This window comes from Hyposmocoma kahamanoa, unplaced genomic scaffold, assembly GCF_003589595.1.
Source record: "Hyposmocoma kahamanoa isolate Upper Pololo Valley unplaced genomic scaffold, ASM358959v1 202, whole genome shotgun sequence".
In the NCBI taxonomy this organism is placed as follows: domain Eukaryota; kingdom Metazoa; phylum Arthropoda; class Insecta; order Lepidoptera; family Cosmopterigidae; genus Hyposmocoma; species Hyposmocoma kahamanoa.
Window position 1 is genome coordinate 18,142,013 of NW_020653726.1, and position 23,280 is coordinate 18,165,292.

General features: G+C 34.7%; 1 protein-coding gene across 6 annotated transcripts in view; it reads right to left on the reverse strand.

Moving 5' to 3' along the window:
• The window catches only part of LOC113227103 (CUGBP Elav-like family member 4), a 449,761-nt gene extending 427,198 nt beyond the window's left edge, over nt 1-22,563 (reverse strand). For all 6 annotated transcript variants that reach the window (XM_026459975.1, XM_026459979.1, XM_026459977.1 and 3 more), the window contains exon 1: nt 22,363-22,563. The gene's annotated coding sequence lies outside the window, so the exon portion shown is untranslated. The remainder of the gene's footprint in view (nt 1-22,362) is intronic.
• Nucleotides 22,564-23,280: the final 717 nt, after the last annotated feature.

Here is a 23,280-nt window from a genome sequence, read left to right on the forward strand (position 1 = left end):
AAACCCATAATTGAATTTATAGTTCATATTGTAATTCCTCACGAGAGCGTGCACACAAAAAACATTTTCGGAGTTGCATATCGTACGAAAGCCCACAAAGCTGCGTTATGGGCTTTTGGATCAATCAATGTTTACGTACAAAGCTCCGTTAATAGGTCTTTGCTTGTTATGTTTCCCGGATGGATTATTGATAAAATCCATTTTAAAATACAATGATAAAACGAGAGATACGAATCATTAAAAAATTCAAATGAGTCTATGATTCAGCTATGGAATACATAGCCGTTGCTGATCTCTGCCACAACCCGCAATGGTTAATAACACACTTAAAATCAATAAACACATTCCCATAGCAAAATTTATGATTTAAATACAATTAAAAATCTAAATAAATTACGAGTTCTTAGGGTTTAGCGACGGATACAAATTGGAAATGAAACAATTTTTTTGAACCTATAATCTCGTGATTTGTCACATAAAGCCGTTTTTTTTTAAAGTGGGTTAAATGCAAACATCACGGCACTTATGTCACAAATTGAAAGAAACTTGCATCCCGGATTGCTAGTCATATAGCCTTTGTAAACATTTTTGTCTAATTGCGAACAACAAATTCCAAATATTTTTTATGATATTAAGCGTCAGAACGAACAAGTCGTGTGCCTGTAATTAGTTTGAGTGACACTCAAACAGAGTGTTACGAAAAGTTTCATTAAAGTCACTGTTTATAATACTAACACTGGGTCCAGAGAATAATTTATCACTATTACAATACGGCGTTAATGTGTCCCTAACGAGCGTTCGAGTTTTCCTAGTTTTTGCGGCTGACTGTGAAATTTGAGTATCTATGTCTACAATTGCAGACGGAAAGTGTACTGTTATAAGAGAAGGTCAGTCAGGATGAATCCCTAATAGTCTGTCTAAATGGTCGTACTTTACCGCGAGTACACTTGCTCAAGTCATGCAAACTCGTCGTCATGACGTACCCATAAAAATGGATACGTCAAGCGACTTGGACGGAGGGGGCATTTTCCCTTGAAAAGCTGATGAATACATATAAATGAACTTAGGATTATATCATTAAGATAAGCTTAAATTGAAAATTATTGAACATGTTGCTTGGAAATTTAGATTCTTTAGCAGTTTATACAATAAAAAATGGAAAATAACACACATCAAAAGTATCTAGGGATCAAGCACGTTTAGCCAATTAATACTGAAAATCAGTTTCTTTAATAATTTTTTTTAACACCGGTCGATTATTTCGTCAATTTTATGATTTGAATTTGAAAATATATTTGCTTCTTCGTGAAACAAGTGAAGGTTATATTGTGCAAAATGGCTGTGCTTGTGTCGAATATTTTTTTCATGCAATGAAGTTCACTGGATCAGTAAAGTAACTAGCTTTCATTGCTATTATAATTATTATCACATAACCAATAAAGCAACGCATGAATATATGAGATACTTTAAACAGTAATTATTTTTTAATCCAAACATTTTTACTTTTTTAAGTCAAATATTTAGAATAGATAATAAAACTTGTTTCGATCCGGCTGAAAATTGCATGCATGGTGAGGTCTTTAGGAGTTTTTTTATCATAATTTGGGATCAAAAGTCTTTATCGTCATTTTTAATATGGCCGCCACATATTTTTTGATAAAAATGGATGCCGAAAAAGACTTCTTCTGATGCAGCTGAAAATTGCCATACGTAGGCCTCTAGATGTTCCTGATAAAAAATCTGATAATAGTAAATATTATAATAATGAAAACGAATTAAAATAAACATTGCTTATAACAGCAAATTAAAAACGAACAAAACGGAGGAAACAAACAACGATTGCTAATGTATTTTAGCTTATCGGCAATTCGGACGGTTATTTGCCTAAACTTCCTGGTTTTTATCGCCTACGAACAAATAATATGGCCATGCCTTTTTGAATAAATATATGTATTACTATGCCTTTGGTCCGTTATCGCAGAATAATATTTATGCACATAATTTCATATTGTTTTGTAATTTTTTTAATTTAATTTGTAGTTATTTAGTAATTAATATTAATTACTGAATTCGATATCCTGGTATTGACTAAACTGATTTATATTTATTTTTATTTAGAAAAGTATATCCATATTATTTTTTCGTAGAAATAAAAGTGAAATTTAGGTATCATAACTCAATAAAAATATAAGAGCAACTATTAGAGAAAATTTAGTATCTCTTAGTACCTGTAGACAAAACTTGATGTATTTCCAGACAGTTGATTATATGGACCCATAAAATTTGTTTTATCCTCAAAACACTAATACCAAGAACGAAAGATGCTCTTAACCGACAAAATTAAAAATTACAATGGACGAAAATATTAACCTTTGTTTGAGTAATAAAAAAAGCTGTGCCACTAAACTCGTCAAAAATGAAAATATAAAAACAATAACTGCCACCTTATACTAACGTTTCCACTCGGGTCCCCCAAAATAAACACTTCGAAAATAAAAACTGACAACCTTCAAAGCCTCCTAAGAAAATACTCGGAAACTTGTGTTGACCACAACAATATTGTGATAACAAACCTTACTTAATAGCAGTGTAAAGGACGTGGATGTTTACAGCTACAAATTTATCAATGCGGTTAGCAAAAATTCGTAGCTAAAGTTCCCTTCCTGCATTTCTAATACATCATTCGATAATAGTATTTTCGTGGACTTAATAGATAATTTTGCTTCATACGTATGGTAGTCGTGGACCTTGTAATTCGGGTGTGACAGCAGTAATGGACTGTCAATGTGACAGTGACAGGTATTCGTAACAAATGAAATTCAACTTCATGAGTGGTCTGTTCAATAAACACTGTTCATTTATTATTATATGATTGTAGTCAGAGGCGGCTCGTCCTAAGGAGCGCTGGTGCAGTGAACTCCCACTCCTATCCAACCCAAAATGAAATTATTAATTAAGCTTTCATATTATGTTAGTAAGCGCAGTATTTTCTTTATTATTAATGAACGATACACGTACAATTAGATTTTTATCTTTCTCTTTGATATAGTACCTATACATATACATATATTTACATATACACATATATATAGCTTTACTATCCCTGGAAATGGAGGGTTTCGCGATGCGCTCCTGTGGACCGAAGTTGTTTATAAAGTCCAATACTGAATTCAATGAGTGCGAAAGAGAAAATTAGCACGCGGCGCTCCGTGCTACGTTGCCGTGCCGTGCATACCCGATGTGACGACTGCACCCGTCTCCGCGCGATGTTGCCAGTTTTATTTGTCAAATAAGCAAACTGGCAAATTTAGTGGCATTGTTTAAAATGGAACAATATGTACATAACATGTGTTTCATTTTTTATTTAAAACTGGTACATATAGGTAAGTGAACTCCCACTGAAATTTTCCGCGAGTCGCCTCTGACTGTAGCTGTTGTTAAATATGAAATCTACGATGTACTGGAGTTTGGATTTAATTAATTAAAATTGGACTTAAAATTTTCGACAACAATTCGCTTATCCCAAAAAACAGTCGCCTACAAAACGATTTTAATTCAAAATGGCGTTTTTAAAATTACCGCAAAACAATTAAAACTGTTGTAACGAAAAAAGAAAATCAATTATTTGAATTATTTCTCGATTCCATTGTTGTGGTGTTTACATCGGTTTCCCCCATGTCACCTAGTACATGTACGTGACAACTATTTACTGTCAACCATATGTATACGGCGACACGTGACTTTAATTTTTTCTTGTAAATCTTAAACAGTAACACGAGATTTTCTTTCAAATTTTCACGATCCAATTTAAAGCTACTTGACTTACACTTCAAGGCTGTCCTGGACTTGGCTTGCTGGTATGTCTCGCATATGTACGATATGTTTGGATTGTGGTAAGCGTCTATTACAATAAGTAAACAATATATAAAACTTGAACACATTAATTAATTCGAGCACATTATATTAAATTAGCAAAGTTCACTATGAGGGAACAAGTCGAAAATTCCCTAACAAAATTATTAGCTTTTGTTCCCAAGTAAAACCGATCATAAATTAGTATTCCGTTATCCAATCTCGAACTTAAACAGAAATTTAAGTAGGTGATTTTATAAAACAAGTTGCCAAGGTTGATTTTTTGGGTACAAATGTCCCAAACATTTTATATATGCTGTTTGGGGGTTTCGGGGATAATTATGAAGGTGCAAGGTATATTTTTTTTATAAAATACCAGGTGACGGGACGAACAAGTCGTGGGCCTGGTGGTAAGCGACACGCCTGTCCATAACAGTTGCAGTAATGAAGATCGGAGGGACACTGCCACTGCGCCCGTCACCCTGAGACATAAGTTAAAAAGTCTGTGATTTCACCAGCACCATTACCCGTCAAAACCGTAACACAGTAATGCTCACATTACTGCTTGGTGGCAGAAATAGATAAGGTGGCAGTATTTCCCTGGACGAACTCTTTCACAAGGAGCTCTACTGCTAATGAAAAAATAGGGAGGTCCTCTAATTAACTGGTCTTGATAATTAAGAAATAAATTTTGTATCGCAAATATAATTTTAATATAAAATACCGAAATGCATTTTTGATCACGAGTAACTGACGTTTATAAAGAACAAATTGTAACCTAAATAAGGCTGTATAGATCTGTACAGTCTGTACAGATCCGGCCCACTCTTAATGGCAATACAAATTTATAATAGCGTACCAAATGAAATAAAAAAACCATGCAAAATTATCGACATTTTTTATTGTCCATCTAAAAAGTACCTTAACAATAACGCATTTTATAAATTAGAAAACGAAATATTTAGTAAAAATTTAATTATCATTTTCCTAGTCCTAAAATAGTCAAGCTCTTAAAAAATAAATAAATGTTATTTAATTTTATGTTACACGAAAATAGGATTTCTTTTTAGTAATTTGTTATATTTGTAATTAATAATTTGTAGTGCTCTCCTGATTTACAGCGCCATTTTATCACAATAATGTTATAAAAATAATACGAACTACATGAAACTTATAATATATAGAATACAATAGACATTTATTACAACGCCACAACACGTAGAGACAACAAAACAAAATAAAACAGACAAGCAAAATAAAGTAAAAAAATATAATTAAACCCAAAAAGTAAAAACAACATAAAATAAGATAAAACTGACAAAAAGCAAAAAACAAAATATGACGACTACAAAAGTTTGTACTGTCATTTATGCGGTTGTGGCGTACACAAAAGGACTTCATTCAGCATAAGCCGACATATAATAAGACATAATTATGACACATATGCGAAATTGTATAACTCTCCTGAAAAGTTATTATTTTGCATAAGTGACCTTTCTACACCACAGGAGCGATACGCTATTTAGTTCCGAAAAACCACTTTCGTTTCTAATACACCTTCGACCAAGAAAATGCCAACAAAATACTTACTTACAAATCTAGAACGGCTATTTACGTCACAAAACTGTGATTACTTTTTATCACTTACCCTCCTTTTATTATTTTTGTTCACTACGACAAGGAAGTTCGAAAATCATAGACGTGAAACTCAATGGTCTAGAAAAATAAATATGTCTGTAGGTTGAAACAAAGGAATGTTTTTTGTCCCAAAAAAGAAAGACAAATAAAGGTAGATTATACATACAATCAATGACGGCATATATTGATAAACACATAACCATTACATGTACACAACATTATTCATATACATAGTTGTAACATATAGGGAAGTGATGAATGATTACTTAACTAAGAGATAAGTTTTGAAATGGTTAAGTTTTAGTTAACCCACGTACCAGGATGTTAATGTGTTATGCGACTTCTCGAAGTTACTTTTTCGCTTTACTAAATTAATGTAAAATACATTAATGGTTAGCATAACGCCCATATCTCCCATTCAAGTGGGCAGATAGATAATAACTCCACTTGCTTCGCATCTGACAATCTTTCGCCTCCTGCAACCGTATCACTCTTATTACATGCTCGTTTATTTTTGGTATTTTTGCATATAGCATGACAGGGCGCTACTTGCGCGAGAGTGACATAATAAAGTATGTCGCTCTCGCGTATGTCGCTCACTGTCGTGCTAGCTCTACCGACTGAGGACGTTACGTACAGACTTTTTAGTAGCAGTAGAGCTCCTTGTGAAAGAGTTCGTCCGGGGAGTACTGCCACCTTACCTATTTCTGCTGCCAAGCAGTAATGTCAGCATTACTGTGTTCCGGTTTTGAAGGGAAAAATTGCTGGTGAAATCACAGGGACATGGGACTTGTGAACTTATGTCTCAGGGTAACAGGCACATTGGCAGTGCCCGTCAGATCTTTGCGATTTAAATCTCTGAATGGCACTGCAACTGTTATGGACAGGCATGTAGCTTACTATCAAGTGCACGGTTTTGCACGGGACGAATCCCGTCACTTGATATTATAAAAAAATGAAAATAACTTTTATTGTGTAAGACAACGAAAAGTTGAGATTTTGTATACCAATTTATTTAAAGATAAAAAGGGTACATTATATTTCAAATCAATAGTATACCTATTTCAACCAATGTTCGACAAATCGACGACAGAGAACCTAGAAAATTGTAGATTTGCGAGATTATGTAAATATGAATGTATAGCTATGTAAATAGGCAGCTAAGTAAATGCCACTGTTAGAGCCAGTGCTATGCTAATGCGTTGGGAATGGCAGCTGCCGGCGCTTGGGTTTCCAGACAGTCAATTAATTTTTTGGATATATATGCACTTTTTCGTCCCGTCACTTAATATAATTAAAAAAAAACTTAGGAATAATAGCATTAAAGAATTATCTGTAGCTGTCAGTAGTTCCAAGGCCACAATAGCTTTTGAGCTCGTGATGCAGGAATTTATTTGTGTCCGATATTTTTATTAATATATAATAAATAAATACCCACGTACTCAAAGCCCAGCACTAGGTAAACCTTGTATCGCGAGTGCCATGGACACTACATAGACAACCACAAATTACACCCTAACTCACTTAATGAACGCTATACAAATATTTCTCCGAATCCGAGACTTCTGCGTGGCAAACCAGCATGGTGACCGTTCGGCCACGAAGGTAGTTAAAATAAAATATAGAATTGAAATTCCTTGACAAATTAAACTATTGCAACAAATGGCAACACAAGTTTGTGACGTCATAACACTAATTAAGAATTAAAATTGCAAGTAATTTTTTAAAAAACATAAAATGATGACCGTTCCCTGCATATACTCGTACATACTCGAAGTTGCGAAGTTTGTAAGGAATATAATCACCGACTTTGAATTTACACGTAGCTCATGCCGCAACAAATAACTAACCGAACCTAAGCCAAGGTTAAAATTATTAAGAAATAGTCTTTATTACAGAGCCTTTAAAACATTTAATAAGATTCCTTCAAATATTAAAAATGACCAAACTGATAAATCTTTCATAGTTAAATTAAAATATTTTCTAACTGAAAAATGTTATTATTAATGAATTCCTAGACGACAAAGATATAAATTGACATTACCAATTTATACTCGTACATGTCTTCTATTTTTTATTTTACGGTCTAACCTGTGTATGTCTAATAAAGCTTTATATTTAATTACTTATATTACTTGACATTGAATTATTTTTAGCTATTTTTTTAAACCATATATTATATAATGTGATATACTTCGTTTGTTTTGTTATATTGTAAATATTATTTGCATAGAACCACCCTTAATTGAACAAAATTAAATATAATATATTGCAATGCCCTAACAGGGTTCATGTACCTACAGTCACTGTGATATTTTTAAAGATCAGTTTACAACAATTGTACATGTATAGCAATAAATAAATAAATTATATTATTTCACACAACAAGTCCCATAACCTGTTAGTAATAATTATAGCAAAAGAGCTTATAAATTAGTGTTAGTAGATGTTTTATTATAAACCAAATCACCTTTAGAAACCACTGCCACATGGGAGAAATAATCCTACCAGCTACAATTTGTAGGAGGCTGTTGGGGCTCCCTTGCACTCTGCACATCAGGGATGCTGTCTTTTTCCGGAGGATGGCATCAAAACCATCCATCTCATATTCTGAAAACATCCCCGATGCATTGCAAGAACGAGGCTGTGCAAACATCATCCTAATGTCGCCATACAAGCTACATTTCAATCTTTTTGCCACAAAAGGCACGTATCATCCCTTCATCAAGGACTTCGAGCATTAATATCTCTGGCCTTAATTGAGTATACTACACTGTTGGCTCAACGACCTAGAATTTGTCTTAGTCTTCAAAATCGGATTACGCCATTTTCTTCGGTCCTGGGGCCCTAGTCTCGAAGCACGAAATCCGTAGTAGATGACTACAGACTTGAATTTCGATCGGGGCTATAGTATAATGGTTTAGGTAATTAACTATATTTATAATTTTTTTTTAACGTACACACTCAACATAGCCCCGCACTAGGGAAACCCTGTGTCGCGGGTGCCATGGACACACACATAGACAACCACAAATTACACCCAAACTCACGAGAGAAATAAATGTAGGCTATACAAATATTTCTCCCGGCCCGACCGTATCCGTTCGGCTACGGAGGCAGTTAACGCGTTCTTGGATTTTTGCGATTGTTACACATAGGAAATGAAACTATTTTTCCGGATTTAAATTGCGTATATTTGTTTCTTCAAACAAACCAACGTTTCGGGCCCTTTACAGGTCCCATGGTCACGGTTGACTGAGGTGGTGCAGTCATCAACCAGTTATGTCTAACATTAATGCAAACCACTAATCTATCATATACGCGATTTAAATCCGGAAAAATAGTTTCATTTCCTATATACTTATTTATAATAATAATAATAATAATAACGCACACACTCAATATAGCCCCGCACTAGGGAAACCCTGTGTCGCGGGTGCCATGGACACACACATAGACAACCACAAATTACACCCAAACTCACGAGAGAAATAAATGTAGGCCATACAAAAGTTTCTCCCGGCCCCGGAATCGAACCTGAGTCCTCTGCGTGGCAGCCCGGCATGGTAACCGTTCGGCCACGGAGGCAGTTAAGTAAAATTTTTTATTGGAAAAAAAATCATCTCAAAAGTTCGTGGAATGTTTTCAGATTGGGCCTATGGTTGACTGGTAGAGAAAGCCAATGGCATTAAGTCGTCCATTAGTGCATTATTAAATTAATTAATTTATAATATCAAGTGACGGAACGAATAAATAGTGCGCCTGATGGTAAGAAACACGCATGTCCTTAACAGTTGCAGTGTCATTTATATCTTTAAATCGCAAAGATTTGGGGGGCACTGCCACCGCGCCCGTCATCCTGAGTCATAGTCAAGTCCCATTAATTTCATCAGCACCCTTACCCTTCAAAACTGTAACGCAAAATTATTCACTTTACTACTTGGTGGCAGAATTAGCTAAGGTTAGCTAGTAATTCCCTGGACGAACTCTTCCACAAGCTCTACTGCCACGATTATGATCTCCGAAACGAGATTACGTTGCTTTCTTCGTTCCTGTGCGTCGTCTATCACGAAGAAATGGGCCTGTTCAAGATAGGCTCTTGTCACAAACAATTTTTATAAATATTCGAGCCAACAGTGTGGACTTTAGTTTAGCCGTTAATGTTTAGCTTTGTAACGAGATCTACTAACTCGGCATTCTCAATTGAAATATCGTAAAATATATTCTAGTTTAATTTTGATCATCTTGACGTGAATTTGTTGAAGCAATAAACATTCTTTGTTAATCGTTGTAGTAATTAATACAATAGATAGAAATAAACGTCTTTGCGTGCGAAATTTGCAAAATGAAGTCTCCGTTACTTTAATCGCTCTTCTAGTTAACCTTTATATTTATTCAATTTTTGTTATTGTCCTCGGTGGACCAAGGGTTTGGACTATGAGCGCTAAATGAGAAAGTTCCGGATTGGATTCCAGGTAGGATCTAATTGGGAAATTAAATTTTCTTAACTAGTAATAAATAATAATAACGCACACACTCAACATAGTCCCACACTAGCCCTAACTCGCTTAATGAACGCTATACAAATATTTCTTATATATAAATATAAATATATAAATATAAATATTGAACGCTATATAAATATTTCTATGCGTGGCAGTCGCCGGACTGTCTGTGAGTATTGGTGTTCTGTGCAGTGCCTTGGAGTGAACTACATTGCTTTGGGATTCATAGACGTTGTGTACATCTATATGATTATGTAATCTTTACAGATAAGTTATGGTAGCCTAGTGGATTAACAGTTGCTTCTTAACTTGGTGATCGTTGATTATATATATATAGCGTCACTTTTAACATACTAACTATCCCACAGGACTACATTACTAACACCATAAACAATCACTTTTGTTCCATGCCTTTTTACAAAATAATAGATTTACCAAGTTTACTTCCGTGGCTCAGTTGGCATAGCGTCTGGCACGGTTTGTTAGAAGACATCGGTTCGAATCCGGCCGGATCGAAGGAAACTTTTCTAACCGTTCGATCTTTGTATTAATAATAGTAACAAACTAGTGGAGTAATTTCACAAAAAAAAAATTGAATATCAATTCAATAAAAATTCAAAGTTTTTGTTGTACTATTTGATATTTAGGTAGAATAAGTTCAAACGCGGAAGCTTCCCCCGTAACGACTCCCATATTGCACAGAGTTATTACCGTTTGGAGCGATCCATTTAAAGGACTATCCACACACAGCAGGGCCGTGCCCGGGACGTGGCCGGGGCGTGCTAGTTTGTATGAACTGCGGGCCCGTCCCGGCGCCGGCCCGGACACGGACATGTGTGAACGAATACATACAAACATAATATAATAAAATATACGCAACGATATTTTTTTGAGCCCCTGACGGAGCACGGCCCGTCCACGTCCCGGCCACGGGCCGGATATGTGTGGATAGACCATAAATCTATTTTTGTACCAAAGTAAAATCTGATGCATTATAAAAAGTCACGGAACAATAGTTGTTATTTATGACGTTAGTAACATAGACCTGCGAGGTTGGTAGTATTCTGATACTATATAAAAATAATAATAATATTTCTAAGTAATATTTGTAAACATTTACTAAGAATAACTCTAGCGAGAACAGGTCATTTGTGTGGTTGCTTGGCACAATATTGTTATCACATATTTTTAAATGGTGACCATGTCCACTTATGCCAATTCGATATATGTATTCTTAATTTTCTTTATAATACCAAGTGAATGGACGACTAAATTGTGCGCCTGGTTAAGAGGGAGCAGAGTAAAAATTCCTAATCTGCGATTTGATTTTAGAGGTGTATATCCACTTTAAAGTTAAAAATAAAATATTGTATGAGTAACTACACGATATATTCAAGCATAGACACTAATCAGAAACATAAAACAATAAAGTTTCCTCGACAGATAAAAATCACGAAATGACCTCTAATTTTCACATTTTTTCGATTTATCCTCGAAATGCTATAGGTTATTAGGACAAAAATTAGATTATTAATTATATTTATGCATGATCGAGAACTGTCACTACTGATTTTTTTTAATCCCTTTAGTTTTAGAGTTATTCCGCTAAAACGAATTTGGTACTTTTAATGCGCAAAATTCAACATCTCCTGTCGCATGCCACGCGAACTTCAGGCATATATTTGTTTCACAAATTTGGGCGGAGCCAACGTCAAAACTTTTTTGGCATGCTCCCTCTTAAGCGCGACACGTCTGTCCGTGACAGTTGCAGTGCCACTCAGAGACATAAATTGACAAGTGCCTGTAAATTTCACCAGCACCGGAACGCAGTAATGTTCACAATGCTGCTTCGCGGTGGTGGCAGTACTTCCTCCTTTTCCTACAGCTACTAAATCTATGTTTATCCATTTTGTTTTGTCTAAATTTGCCTTAAATATTGTTTATAAAACACTACCTCCATTTTATTGTCGACGCAATCGTGTAAAAAGTTAAGTTTGCTCCCTGGTGGTGAGTGGCGTAAAGGTCCGTTGAAAGAATATTATTTTATAAGTTTTCACGGAGTAGCTCGGGTGTATTCAACCCCATAACGTTTTAGTTAGCCGGACGTTTACCGTTTAAGTTTGTTTCGAATACACTGTTCGCTGAGTGGGTTGGAAGTTTTATATTGAAATATTGTTAAACAGAACATGTAGGTTTTAAGTTAATTAAGTTAACCCTCAGAGATATTTAGTGGAATCAATCACATTATGATTAAATTCATTACTTAAAATGGGTTCTGAAATAATTCGCACACAAAATCAACTCACATAACTCAAAGTCACAATCAACTGGCATAACTCAAAGTTGTGGAATTGAGAAAACACATTTGTATTCCAAATCTCAGTACAGAGTACTAAAAAAACCGACCTCAAAAATGTACGTGGAATTACGTCTATTTACTAAGTTTTATTGAAATATCCCCTAGTTCACCACTATTACTTGACACTGGAGATAATAAAAATCGGTTCTCACTAGTCAAAGTATATTGAGAGAAAAACGCCTTGAATTGGAGAAATAGCAAAATCAACCATTAAAGTAATTGCTCCTAAATTAATGTTAGGCGCTATTTATGAAAATGAATCTTCATGCGTGAACAGCCACCCTTCGACGTGGATGATTTTCTTCAAAGTGAAATGGGACGACTATGGAAGTACTCCCTTTCCAACAACTTTTTAACTGCCTCTGTGGCCGAACGGTTACCATGCCGGACTGCCACGCAGAGGTCCCAGGTTCGATTCCCGGGCCGGGAGAAATGTTTGTATGGCTTACATTTATTTCTCTCGTGAGTTTGGGTGTAATTTGTGGTTGTCTATGTGTGTGTCCATGGCACCCGCGACACAGGGTTTCCCTAGTGCGGGGCTATGTTGAGTATAAAAAAAAAAAAAAAGAACAAAAAAATAATCATGAACATCGGTTCACAAATACCGGAGTTATCGCGTAACATACATACAAAAAAAAAGAAAAAAAAGAACATACAGTCGACTTGAGAACCTCCTCTTTTTTTGAAGTCGGTTAAAGAGGAGTTCATTTTACTATTTTCATTTTTTTTTAAATTTTTTGTACGGAATTGTACCAGACCATTATGGTTTAATAAAAAACATTGTTACGACATCTAGAAAAATACGTTTTTCTTACTAAACCAAGGACATACTAGTTTGGGCTTGAAGCATGTAATAATATTTAATACATTTTAATGCATGTACATACTTCTGGTGTCAGAAAAAAATTACATATCGACTGCTTTCTGTAATATTTGCATATCTCAAAAATACCTAATTCATCAGGAAGATGATTTAAAACAAACGAAAGCGCATTTGGCGATCAAAGACGACTGCTGTATCGTTTTTCGGTATAAGATTCTTGCAGAAAACTTAATGTTTTTGGTATGGCCTACTTTTATTTCTCTCGTAAGTTTGGTTGTAATTTGTGGTTATAATATAATGTATGTTCCAGAGGTGGCTTGAGAGACAGGGTTTCCGTAGTGCGGTGATAATGAGTGTGTGCATTATTATTATTATAAAATTCACCACAATTTAAATACAGTTGTTTCATAAGTACAAGATTGAACTATTTTGATTGGGATTACTATTCTTGGAAGTGCAGTTAATTTACAAAGTTTCAAGTTCAAATTGTTGCTCACTATGACTAAGTTGATATTTCAACTTTCTAAATTTGTTATAGAACATTAAAATCCACTTTTCAGAGTTAGTTTTAATAATGTAGTGTGTATTATTATTTGGGTGTAATTTGTGGTTGTCTATGTGTGTATATACTTGCGATACAGGGTTTCCACAGTGCGGGGCTATTAGTGCGTGCGATATTATTATTGTGTTGTTAATGTTTTTTCAAAAATGACCGTAGAACCTGTAAAGGTCCGAAACTTTGGTTTGTTTGAAAAAAAATTTGTATTGAGATCCGAAAAAATGCTTTTATTACCAAAAGTGTAATAATCGCGAAAACCTAAGAAGTCGATTCAATATGTTTTTATATAGTTTTGTTACTTTTATATTTTGAGTTTTCTTATTTTTTTCTTGTGTGGTGTCATTTGTGGTATGTAAGTAGATGTGTGTTCTTTCTTTCAATAAATACTACATTACATTTAACTTAAAGTAGTGTTATTCTTAACAACAATGAGGAACAGTCCTATAAGAGAGCATTGTCGTGTAAAAGATGGTGTAGTCACCATACTAGTAGAAAAGGGGATGCTTCAACAAGAAACAAATTAATAGAGGGTACGTGGAGGAAAACGTGGGGAAAACTTCGGCGTACGTATCTCAATCAGATTGAGGATGTCCTTCAAAAAGGTCAAGTCAAAATTACCAAGAATAAAAAAATAAAGAAGCTCGATAGGTATGACAGGAGCATGGCGAGTATAGGTCTACCCCAATGGGAGACCGGCTTGACAGTATACATTGCAGTGATAGTGGACTTCTGTATACGTCAACTGGGTGCAAAATCAAATGATTAAACGAATTGTACTTTACTATAGATTAAATTTTTATTGAATTGATATTCAATTATGTTTTGTGAAATTACTCCACTAGTTTGTTATAATTATTAATACAAAGATCGAACACTCGGAAAAAACACTCAGAAAAAATCATAGATGGCGCTACGACTAAAAAGTCGTTGAAAAACCAAGTACAAAGACACAACGCAAGCACATAGAAAAATTCGTGAGGTCCGTTGGTTCGTTCCGTGGCTTAGTTGGTATAGCGTCTGGCACGGTATGCAAGAAGACGTCGGTTCGAATCCGACCGGATCGAAGGAATTTTTTCTGAGTGTTTTTTCCGAGTGTTCGATCTTTGTATTAATAATTATAACTTTACTATAGAGTTTATAATATTTATCTGTAAGGTATATTTGGGTGAGTGCGCCCATGAGCTCTATCAGCTCATCCCACCCGCCCCCTTTTATCATCGGACATCCAGACGTACAGCGGGATACCATCCTTACTTGGTCGATATTCCCTTCAGGCGTACTAAGCGCTTTTCATCATCTTTTATTATGCGCATAGCCCAGGAATGGAATTCCCTGCCTTCGACTGTGTTTCCGAGCTCATACAATCCGACTATCTTTAAGGAGTGACTGAATATATGTTATTAAAAGTCCCTAAAGCAAGTCGGTTCAAATTAGAAGTTGAATAGAAAGATTGTTATGTTTTTAGCCGACTTCAAAAAAAGGAGGAGGTTCACAATCCGACTGTATTTTTTTTATATGTATGTTACGCGATAACTCTGGCTTATAATTTGTTAAGCGATTTTGATGACACTTTTTTGTTGGAAATAGGGTATAAATTTGAAGAAAATGTTCCAATGTACGAATGGCAAACTAGGGGATGAAATCGGTTTTGCGCACTTTCCGGTAACCGATTACAATAACACTTGGCAATTATATGTAATTCCACGAATTTTTGAGATCTTTTTTTTAATAAAAGAAGTTGTGCTAGATCAAGGTACACAGTGAATTTTATAAACAGTTACAAATCACAAATACCACCCATCATTTTTTAACTGCCTCCGTAGCCGAACGGTTACCATGCCGGACTGCCACGCAGAGGCCCCAGGTTCGATTCCCGGGCCGGGAGAAATATTCGTATGGCCTACACTTATTTCTCTCGTGAGTTTGGGTGTAAATTGTGGTTGTCTATGTGTGTGTCCATGGCACCCGCGACACAGGGCTTCCCTAGTGCGGGGCTATATTGAGTGTGTGCGTTATTATTATTATTATTATATTATCATAATGCACAAAGATTCTATTCTTCTTCTTGTTTTTCGTAGCACTCTTAGCAAAGCGATCTTTATCATAACGAAGTATGCTTTTCAGGGGCTGATAGAGCTCATCGTGCATTTATGTCAGTGGTTTTTCTGGTGTATTTATTCATAGATTTAATTTGATAAGTCTATCCCGTAGGAACCTTACACGACAAGAGTCTATAGAGTAATTAAGCACAATCTGCGAAAACGAATGCGCGCTGAACAGTTGCGCTCGCTTTCATATATCACATAACATTTTCGTTGCCGGGTTACAATAACGTTTATGGAATGCGCAGGTCGAACTACATGCTGCCAAAAACTTTAAACGATCTTCCAGGCACAGTACTAGATGCAATTGAGGGCGATGTCAGGAAATGCAAAGCATTTTAAAGAAGTACTATCTTGAGTCGTAATGTAATTTTTCATTTTATTTGTATTTAGCTCTCTTGATTGTAATATATTATTTGTATTTTAGTAAGTAGTAAGCTAATTTAAGTACCGAGCTTGTTAGCTCATCGCTAGGTGGTTAAACCATTAAGTTTTTAACTAGCGTTAATGTAATAAAATAGTTAATGTTTTGAAATTGAATAAATTAAAAAAAAAATTAAACCATGTCGCGTGACAGAAGAATTTCAACGAGTTTCTATAAGAACAAATTCTCTTTTACAAGATGACAAAAAAAAAACTATTTAACCAAGTAATGTACATCTAACAAGACAGCCATCGAACGTTTTCTCTCAATTCGGGCGGTAGCCGTGGCAGCTTGATAATACTTTTTATGTCGTGCTTATGAGACGGTTGAGGAATCCATAACGGGTTATGTGGTATCCTGGATCGTAGAGTGAAATAGAGGTGAGGGTTAATATGATAAGGGTATTAGGCCTTAGATATTTTTTGAGACACCGTCCTTAAGGTTGAATATTTTTGTTATTATTTTCTTTGACAAGATAAACTCGCGATTCTACATTGAATAATTCAACTTTTTCATTGAAAAAAAAAACCGTCCTCAAAAGTTTGCTTATCGGATTTTTTCGATTTACATGGCATCCCATCATCAGATTGCGACTTCTTAGTGACAATTGGACTATTACAGACTTCTTTGTACATTTTAAACTTTCTTCTGGTTGTCATAGTGACGGCGATTTGTTGTTTACTGTATTGTGTCAAGCGAAAAGTCGACTTCTATTTGCGGAAAATATATTTTCATTTGTGATAGCCAAAATGAATACGGAACGGCATCGTTAGCATCAGGGAACACCTCGAGTCCACAATTTAAAGAGAAATCAGTTGTGTACATGTTTTAAAATTTGAGGAATTTTCTCGATTTCCATGGATCCTCTCATCAGATTGTGACTTTGTGTCGATGGGACTACCACAAGAGTGCCGAGATCCTTTCAAACAAAAACAAAATTACGAAAACGGTACAATCGACGGAGAAATCTGAAAACATGCATACAGCCGAACGTATAACCTCCTCCTTTTTTTGAAGACGGTTAAAAATAAAACCATTCCTATCACGTGGATTTTAATGGAATCAATCACATTTCTTGATTGAATCAAAAACAACATGATTATATTAATTGCGTTAATTGTGTAGGCTTAAATTGAAGCTCAAATGATTGTTGGTGATTGATTCCATTATGATTTACTCGATAAGAGTTTTGAGAAGTATTAGAAAGTAATGGGTATTAAAATTTAATTAAATAGCTATAGAATTGATATTGCTAATGATTTTAGATTTTCGTTGCACGATTAGAACTTAAATATCACAGGGGTAAAATATCATGTAAAATAGATTTCAAGTGTTTAAAAAAATTTTTATCAATATTTTTTTTTTCATTATAATCGATTTTCTCTCTCTAGGTTTAACGATTAAATCTTTAGTTAATTGCCTACCGTAAAATGAAAACGGTGTTATTGTAATTTTAATTCAAGAAAATTAACAATACCATTATTTCTTTTACTTATTCCACCCTCATTAGCTCGCGCAGCGTCTAAATTGTGATTGACATAAAGAAAATAAAGCTGACCGATGTTGAAAATGTTAACAAGGATTTGATGCAGACAGCTGTCAATTTACTACGACGCGAGTTTTTTTGCACATTTCTCTATTTCACCATCATCTACCCATTGATGATGAACGATGTGGTTTGAAAGAGGACGAGGTGGTTTGGGCATATGGAGCGGATGAACGAATGTAGATTAACGAAAGAAATAAATAGAGCTAACATTGGAAGAGGACGGCCATGAAGAACATTCTCAGATAAAATTGATTTTTTTTTATAAAATCAAGAGTAGACTGATAGTTAGCCTGTCCATAACAGCTACAGTGTCACCCAGAGCTTTAAATCGCAAAGATCTGAGGTTGTCTCATATGGGCATAGCCATTACGTCTATCACCCTGAGATATAAGTTGACAAGTCCTATGTGCCTGTAATTTCATCAGCACCCAGTAATGAATGGCGGCAGAAATAAGTATGGTGGCAGTACTTCCTTGGACGAACTCTTTCACGATTTAAAAGATTTATTCATGTAAGTGAGGCAGGATCGTGCTAAATGGCAACCGATAGTCACTGCCTACCCCAATGGGAATCTAACGGCGTGAGTATATAAATAAATACATAAAATCTACCCATTAAGCATCCTTCTTCTGGATACTGGCCATCTCAAAGGAGACCTAACATCCTACTTCTCGATACTGGCCATCTCAAAGGAGACCGTTGCTGCTTTAAAGTGGGCTAAAAACGTAATACAACGATGTTTTTCTTCGATCTATTTTTTCATTCCTCGAACTTAAACGTTAGCATTAGAATGCTACTATATAGCGATGCAAGAAGCAGTTGCGTATATTCTCTACTGAGGCGCAGAGGTCTGTAACGTCCTAAGTAGGTGTGAAATTAACATTTATTTTATTAAGAAGAAAAATCGAGAATATTGAGTAAATGAATACTTAAATATTCTACAAATATCGCATTACTCTATTTTCTTCTATTTATTTTCGTAGGTGTGAAATTTACATTTATTTTATTAAGAAGAAAAATCAAGAATCTTGAGTAAATGAATACTTAAATATTCTACAAATATCGCATTACTCTATTTTCTTCTATTTATTTTCGAGATTGATCATGGTTTCATTTGAATTTTGTAATTTAATAAAAACCATGAATACCGTCGTTATAGCTCTGAACTTCAAAGTTTTGTACCTGATTTGCATTGTAAATGATTTTTTTTTCGATCTATACAAAAACCAGGGACCATGTATGCACAAAACATAGTACGTATCAATTGTGACTATATTTATGTTCTGTAATAAATATTGTATGATAACCTGGAAAAGGTAAGTTGTACATTATGTAAGGTAGTAAAGTACCAAAATCTTATAAGCAAAGATTTTAATTTTAGTCCCAGGAATTAGATAGGTTGAGGTACAAGAAACTAACCTTCCCGCACGACGTCTGGCGCAACCTGGGCAACAATCGACGAGAACTTGAAGCCGATTGTCAAATCCTTTCACCACTGTGGCAAGCATTATAGTGTACTCTGTCATTATTTATCTATTTATCTGACTTATTGTTATATGTGATAATTTTGTCACAAAAAAAAACATATTTTTATATCGAGTTCGTAGATTTTCACGATTGCTATACATTGAATATGAAACTAAAATTATTGTGACAGAGGCAATTGCGTCCTGAAGATGTTTGTCCATCGTTTTGACTGTACAATTTTAAAATTTAGGGTAAAGCTCACTATTCAAATTAAGTAATGATTTGTGAATTTTCTTCACTTTAATATTTTAATTTTTGTAGTTCCATGTTTTAATTTTTGTATAAAATTTGCCAATTAATTCCAATCATACTAACATAGTTTTAAAGTATTGTTTTGTAAGTAAGACCATTATTTTATGGGCTATGGCCTGAAATAAATGGTTTATTATTATTACCTTTAAGACAAACCAACGTTCCGAACTCTTTATAGCTTTTTTGATTATTTATACATTTCGATTCACAATTTTGCATTCTATGTTGTTTAAATAATTCATTTTTGTCCAAACTGTAATACACTTTGTCGTCACAGACGATAGAAAATAAATTACGAAAGTAATTCGACGTAGCTATACAAATTTTAAAAAAGAAAATATGCCGTTTTCTGTGTTGGTTGGACACCGTATATTTAATAACAACCAATTGTTAGTTACGATTACAATAACACTTTTTTGTCACTACGGAATTAGGATTTTTTTTATGCAAAAAGTCCTACTTAACACTAACACTTGCTACGATGACAAAAGCACGGTATTAAAATAGGCCAATGATGCTACAGGTTTTTTAAATTCGCCATGATTGCCGTGTTGGGTATCACTTTTATTTAGCACAAATGGTTATATTACGAGCAGTACTTACAACCTATTTTTGAGTATTCTTTAATATTGTAATTCTGTACACACTAAGAAAAATACTTCATATTCATGAGTATTAAAAAACTCCACAGACACTATATTTACCAATGTAAATTTTAAGATAATTGGTGATGCATTAAATTATTCTAAAGTTAACAGTTTTCTAACCGCAATATGGAGCATCTGAATGAAAACAAAAAATCATACAGTGGTAAAATTCGAAGGTATTTAAAAACTCGACAGACGCAATGTTTATAATATAAATTTTATGACATTAATTTTTATTCACTAAATTATTATTAAATTGTCTGTTTTTTTTTGTAAAATGATTAAAAAGTTATATTGTGAATGTATGAATATTGATCGCTGTTATACAGTTACGCGCTAAGGTATGTACATGCTGTCGTAACAGAACTTAAACGCCAACATTCGTTCTATATAGTGATGCAAGAAGCAGTTGCGTATGAAGTGGCCATAAATTCCGAGGTAACACAATGACATATATCTGCTCTCTACTGACGCGCAGAGTTCTCTAACATCCTAAGCAGGTGTGAAATGAACATTTATTTTATAAGAAGAAAAATCGAGAATATTGAGTAAATGAATACTTAAATATTCTACAAATATCGCATTACTCTATTTTCTTCTATTTATTATCGAGATTGATCATGGTTGCATTTGTATTTTGTAATTTAATGAAAACCATGAACACTGTCGCCATCAGTTAAGATCTTATGGTTATAACTTCTGACTTTAAAGTTTTGTTTCTGATTTGCATTGTAAATGAAAATTATTTTTACAAAAATACAAGATAAAACATTTCTGAATCCGAAAAAAATAACCGCGGTATGTTCTTCTTTAACTTGTACCTTATTTTTGTTTCCTTGTTTGAATGAATTTTGATTCTCATTTGGGAATATTTTCGTCTAAGTTCAGTTATGAAAATTTGAAATTCTAATACCAAGTTTGTTTTATGTTGGTAAAGGTACGTCCGTATTATCATTACATTTCTATTACTCTTCATTTATAATCATTAAATAGATTGAGATAAAACATTTGTGTTGTGTATATTAGTGGTCATGTTTCGACAGAGAACACGGGCAGAAACTGGAAAACAGCAATACGCTGAGGCTATACTTTTCATTAAAATATTCATATTAGAAATCTAAATAGTTCATAGGTTTGTTTTGTATATTTTCTATATGCATTTGCGATAAATTAAGTCCTAAATATTTGTAATTAAGTCGTTTTCATTTCATTTTTAGAAACATATTTGATTACTTGGACGCTTAAGTGGAATCCGATTTCTTTCGCGAGTATTCCCATCCTCAACTTCGCGCAACGATTTGAAAACTTTGTAGCGTCTTTTGTTTTTCTTTCTCATTTATGTATGCTATATATTTTTTATGAGACGTTAACAAGTTTCATATTGTGACACATTTTAAGTTGTGACGTCATCGCTGCAATTCTGAGCGTGACGCCACCGATGCTTCCGTCTGTAGCAATCAACCTACTTATAATAAGTCGGTTGGTTTACGTACGTGTTTTCCTTACTTTTTTACTTGTACGTGTTTTTCTTTCCACGTCATTCTTATTTCGTTCTGGGTGTTGCCGAGAAACAGCTGATTAGGCACTCCGGGTATACTTTATCATATGCTGAAACTTTTTACACTCGCAAAAAAAAGGAGAAGTGCAAAAAACCCAAAGAAAAAAAATAAAAAAAACAAAAATTAAACAAATATTTTATTAAACAAAGTTGGACTGTAATTTATCGATACATTATAATTATTGACAGTAGCTCATTACATTAATTAATTTACGCCAGACATGTACCTTCGAAACTTTTATAAACTTCAATAAATTGCTCATCAAAGCGACAATAGTTTATTTTTACACAAGTAATGACTTATGTATTCATTTATATTGAGCCAGTATGTAAACAAAAGTATAAACATAAATATTACCGAGGTACATAAGGAACATGTGACTTCATCTTCGTACAACCAAGTCCTACGCAGTGGTCGCACAATTTGTGTGAAATCAAATTGATAAGCCCCTCGAATTTTAATCTGAAAGAAAAACAAACAAAAAATAAAACAAAAATACGTGACCAAACAAAAAAGTAGCACTTCATAACATTATTTTGTTTATAATTTAATTGTTGTTTACTCACAATAATGGGCGGCGGGTAGTCAACACTCGCTGAGCGAAATATATCTACCAGATGAACCATATGGACAGATAAACTATACTCAGTTTTACGAAACTTTTGGTGCGGACCTATTGACGGGAGGGAGCGGACGGGCGCGCGGTCGCGGTAATCGGACGTGACTCGGGGCACAAGGCAGTACGTCTCAATCCGGCGACGGTCGGACGGCGACTGATCACAGCGAGCGAGACACGCACGCGGGGGCGGAGGTACGCACTCACGCAGGCTTGACAGCCAATCGCGTGCGTGCGCCGCGCGCACCCCCGCGCCCTTTTCCCCGCCCCGCACCCGCCCGTCACCTCACAATCGATGCCCTATATTGCATTAATTATTTAGGAAACACGCAATAAGATAACGCGAGGTGGCAGATAACGGATCTTCCACGTAAGTTTAAATAAATCATCGTATCTCCGGCCACTTCTGTCCGTGCCGTTCTGTTCTTGTTGCCGTTACGTGTGCGGCTGGCTGCGTGTTTGGGGTCTGATAACGCATTATTTACGTTGTCACGCCGCGCCACCTTTCCTTATCCATTGTTTTTATTTATATTTTGTTTATTCTAGAGGGTAATATCTATTTCATGTTTGTTTTGTAACTAAAAATATGTTTCCGATGCATATATTTGGAATGGTAAAATGTAGACAGAATATATTTCTAAGTTAAGTGGCGTATCTAAGTTAGGTGGCGTATTCTGAATGCGTGGGAGTAGCGAAGACACACGGAAATGATTTATTTTTTGGAAGCATTTCAACTTTTTACTTAGAGTTGATAATAAGGGTGGTAACATGATATTCAGCTGTTCAACAATTTTACAGAAACTTATATAACAAACTTATAGTTTGCAATTGATGATATTGAAAAGTTGTTATTTGAACTTTAAATTTT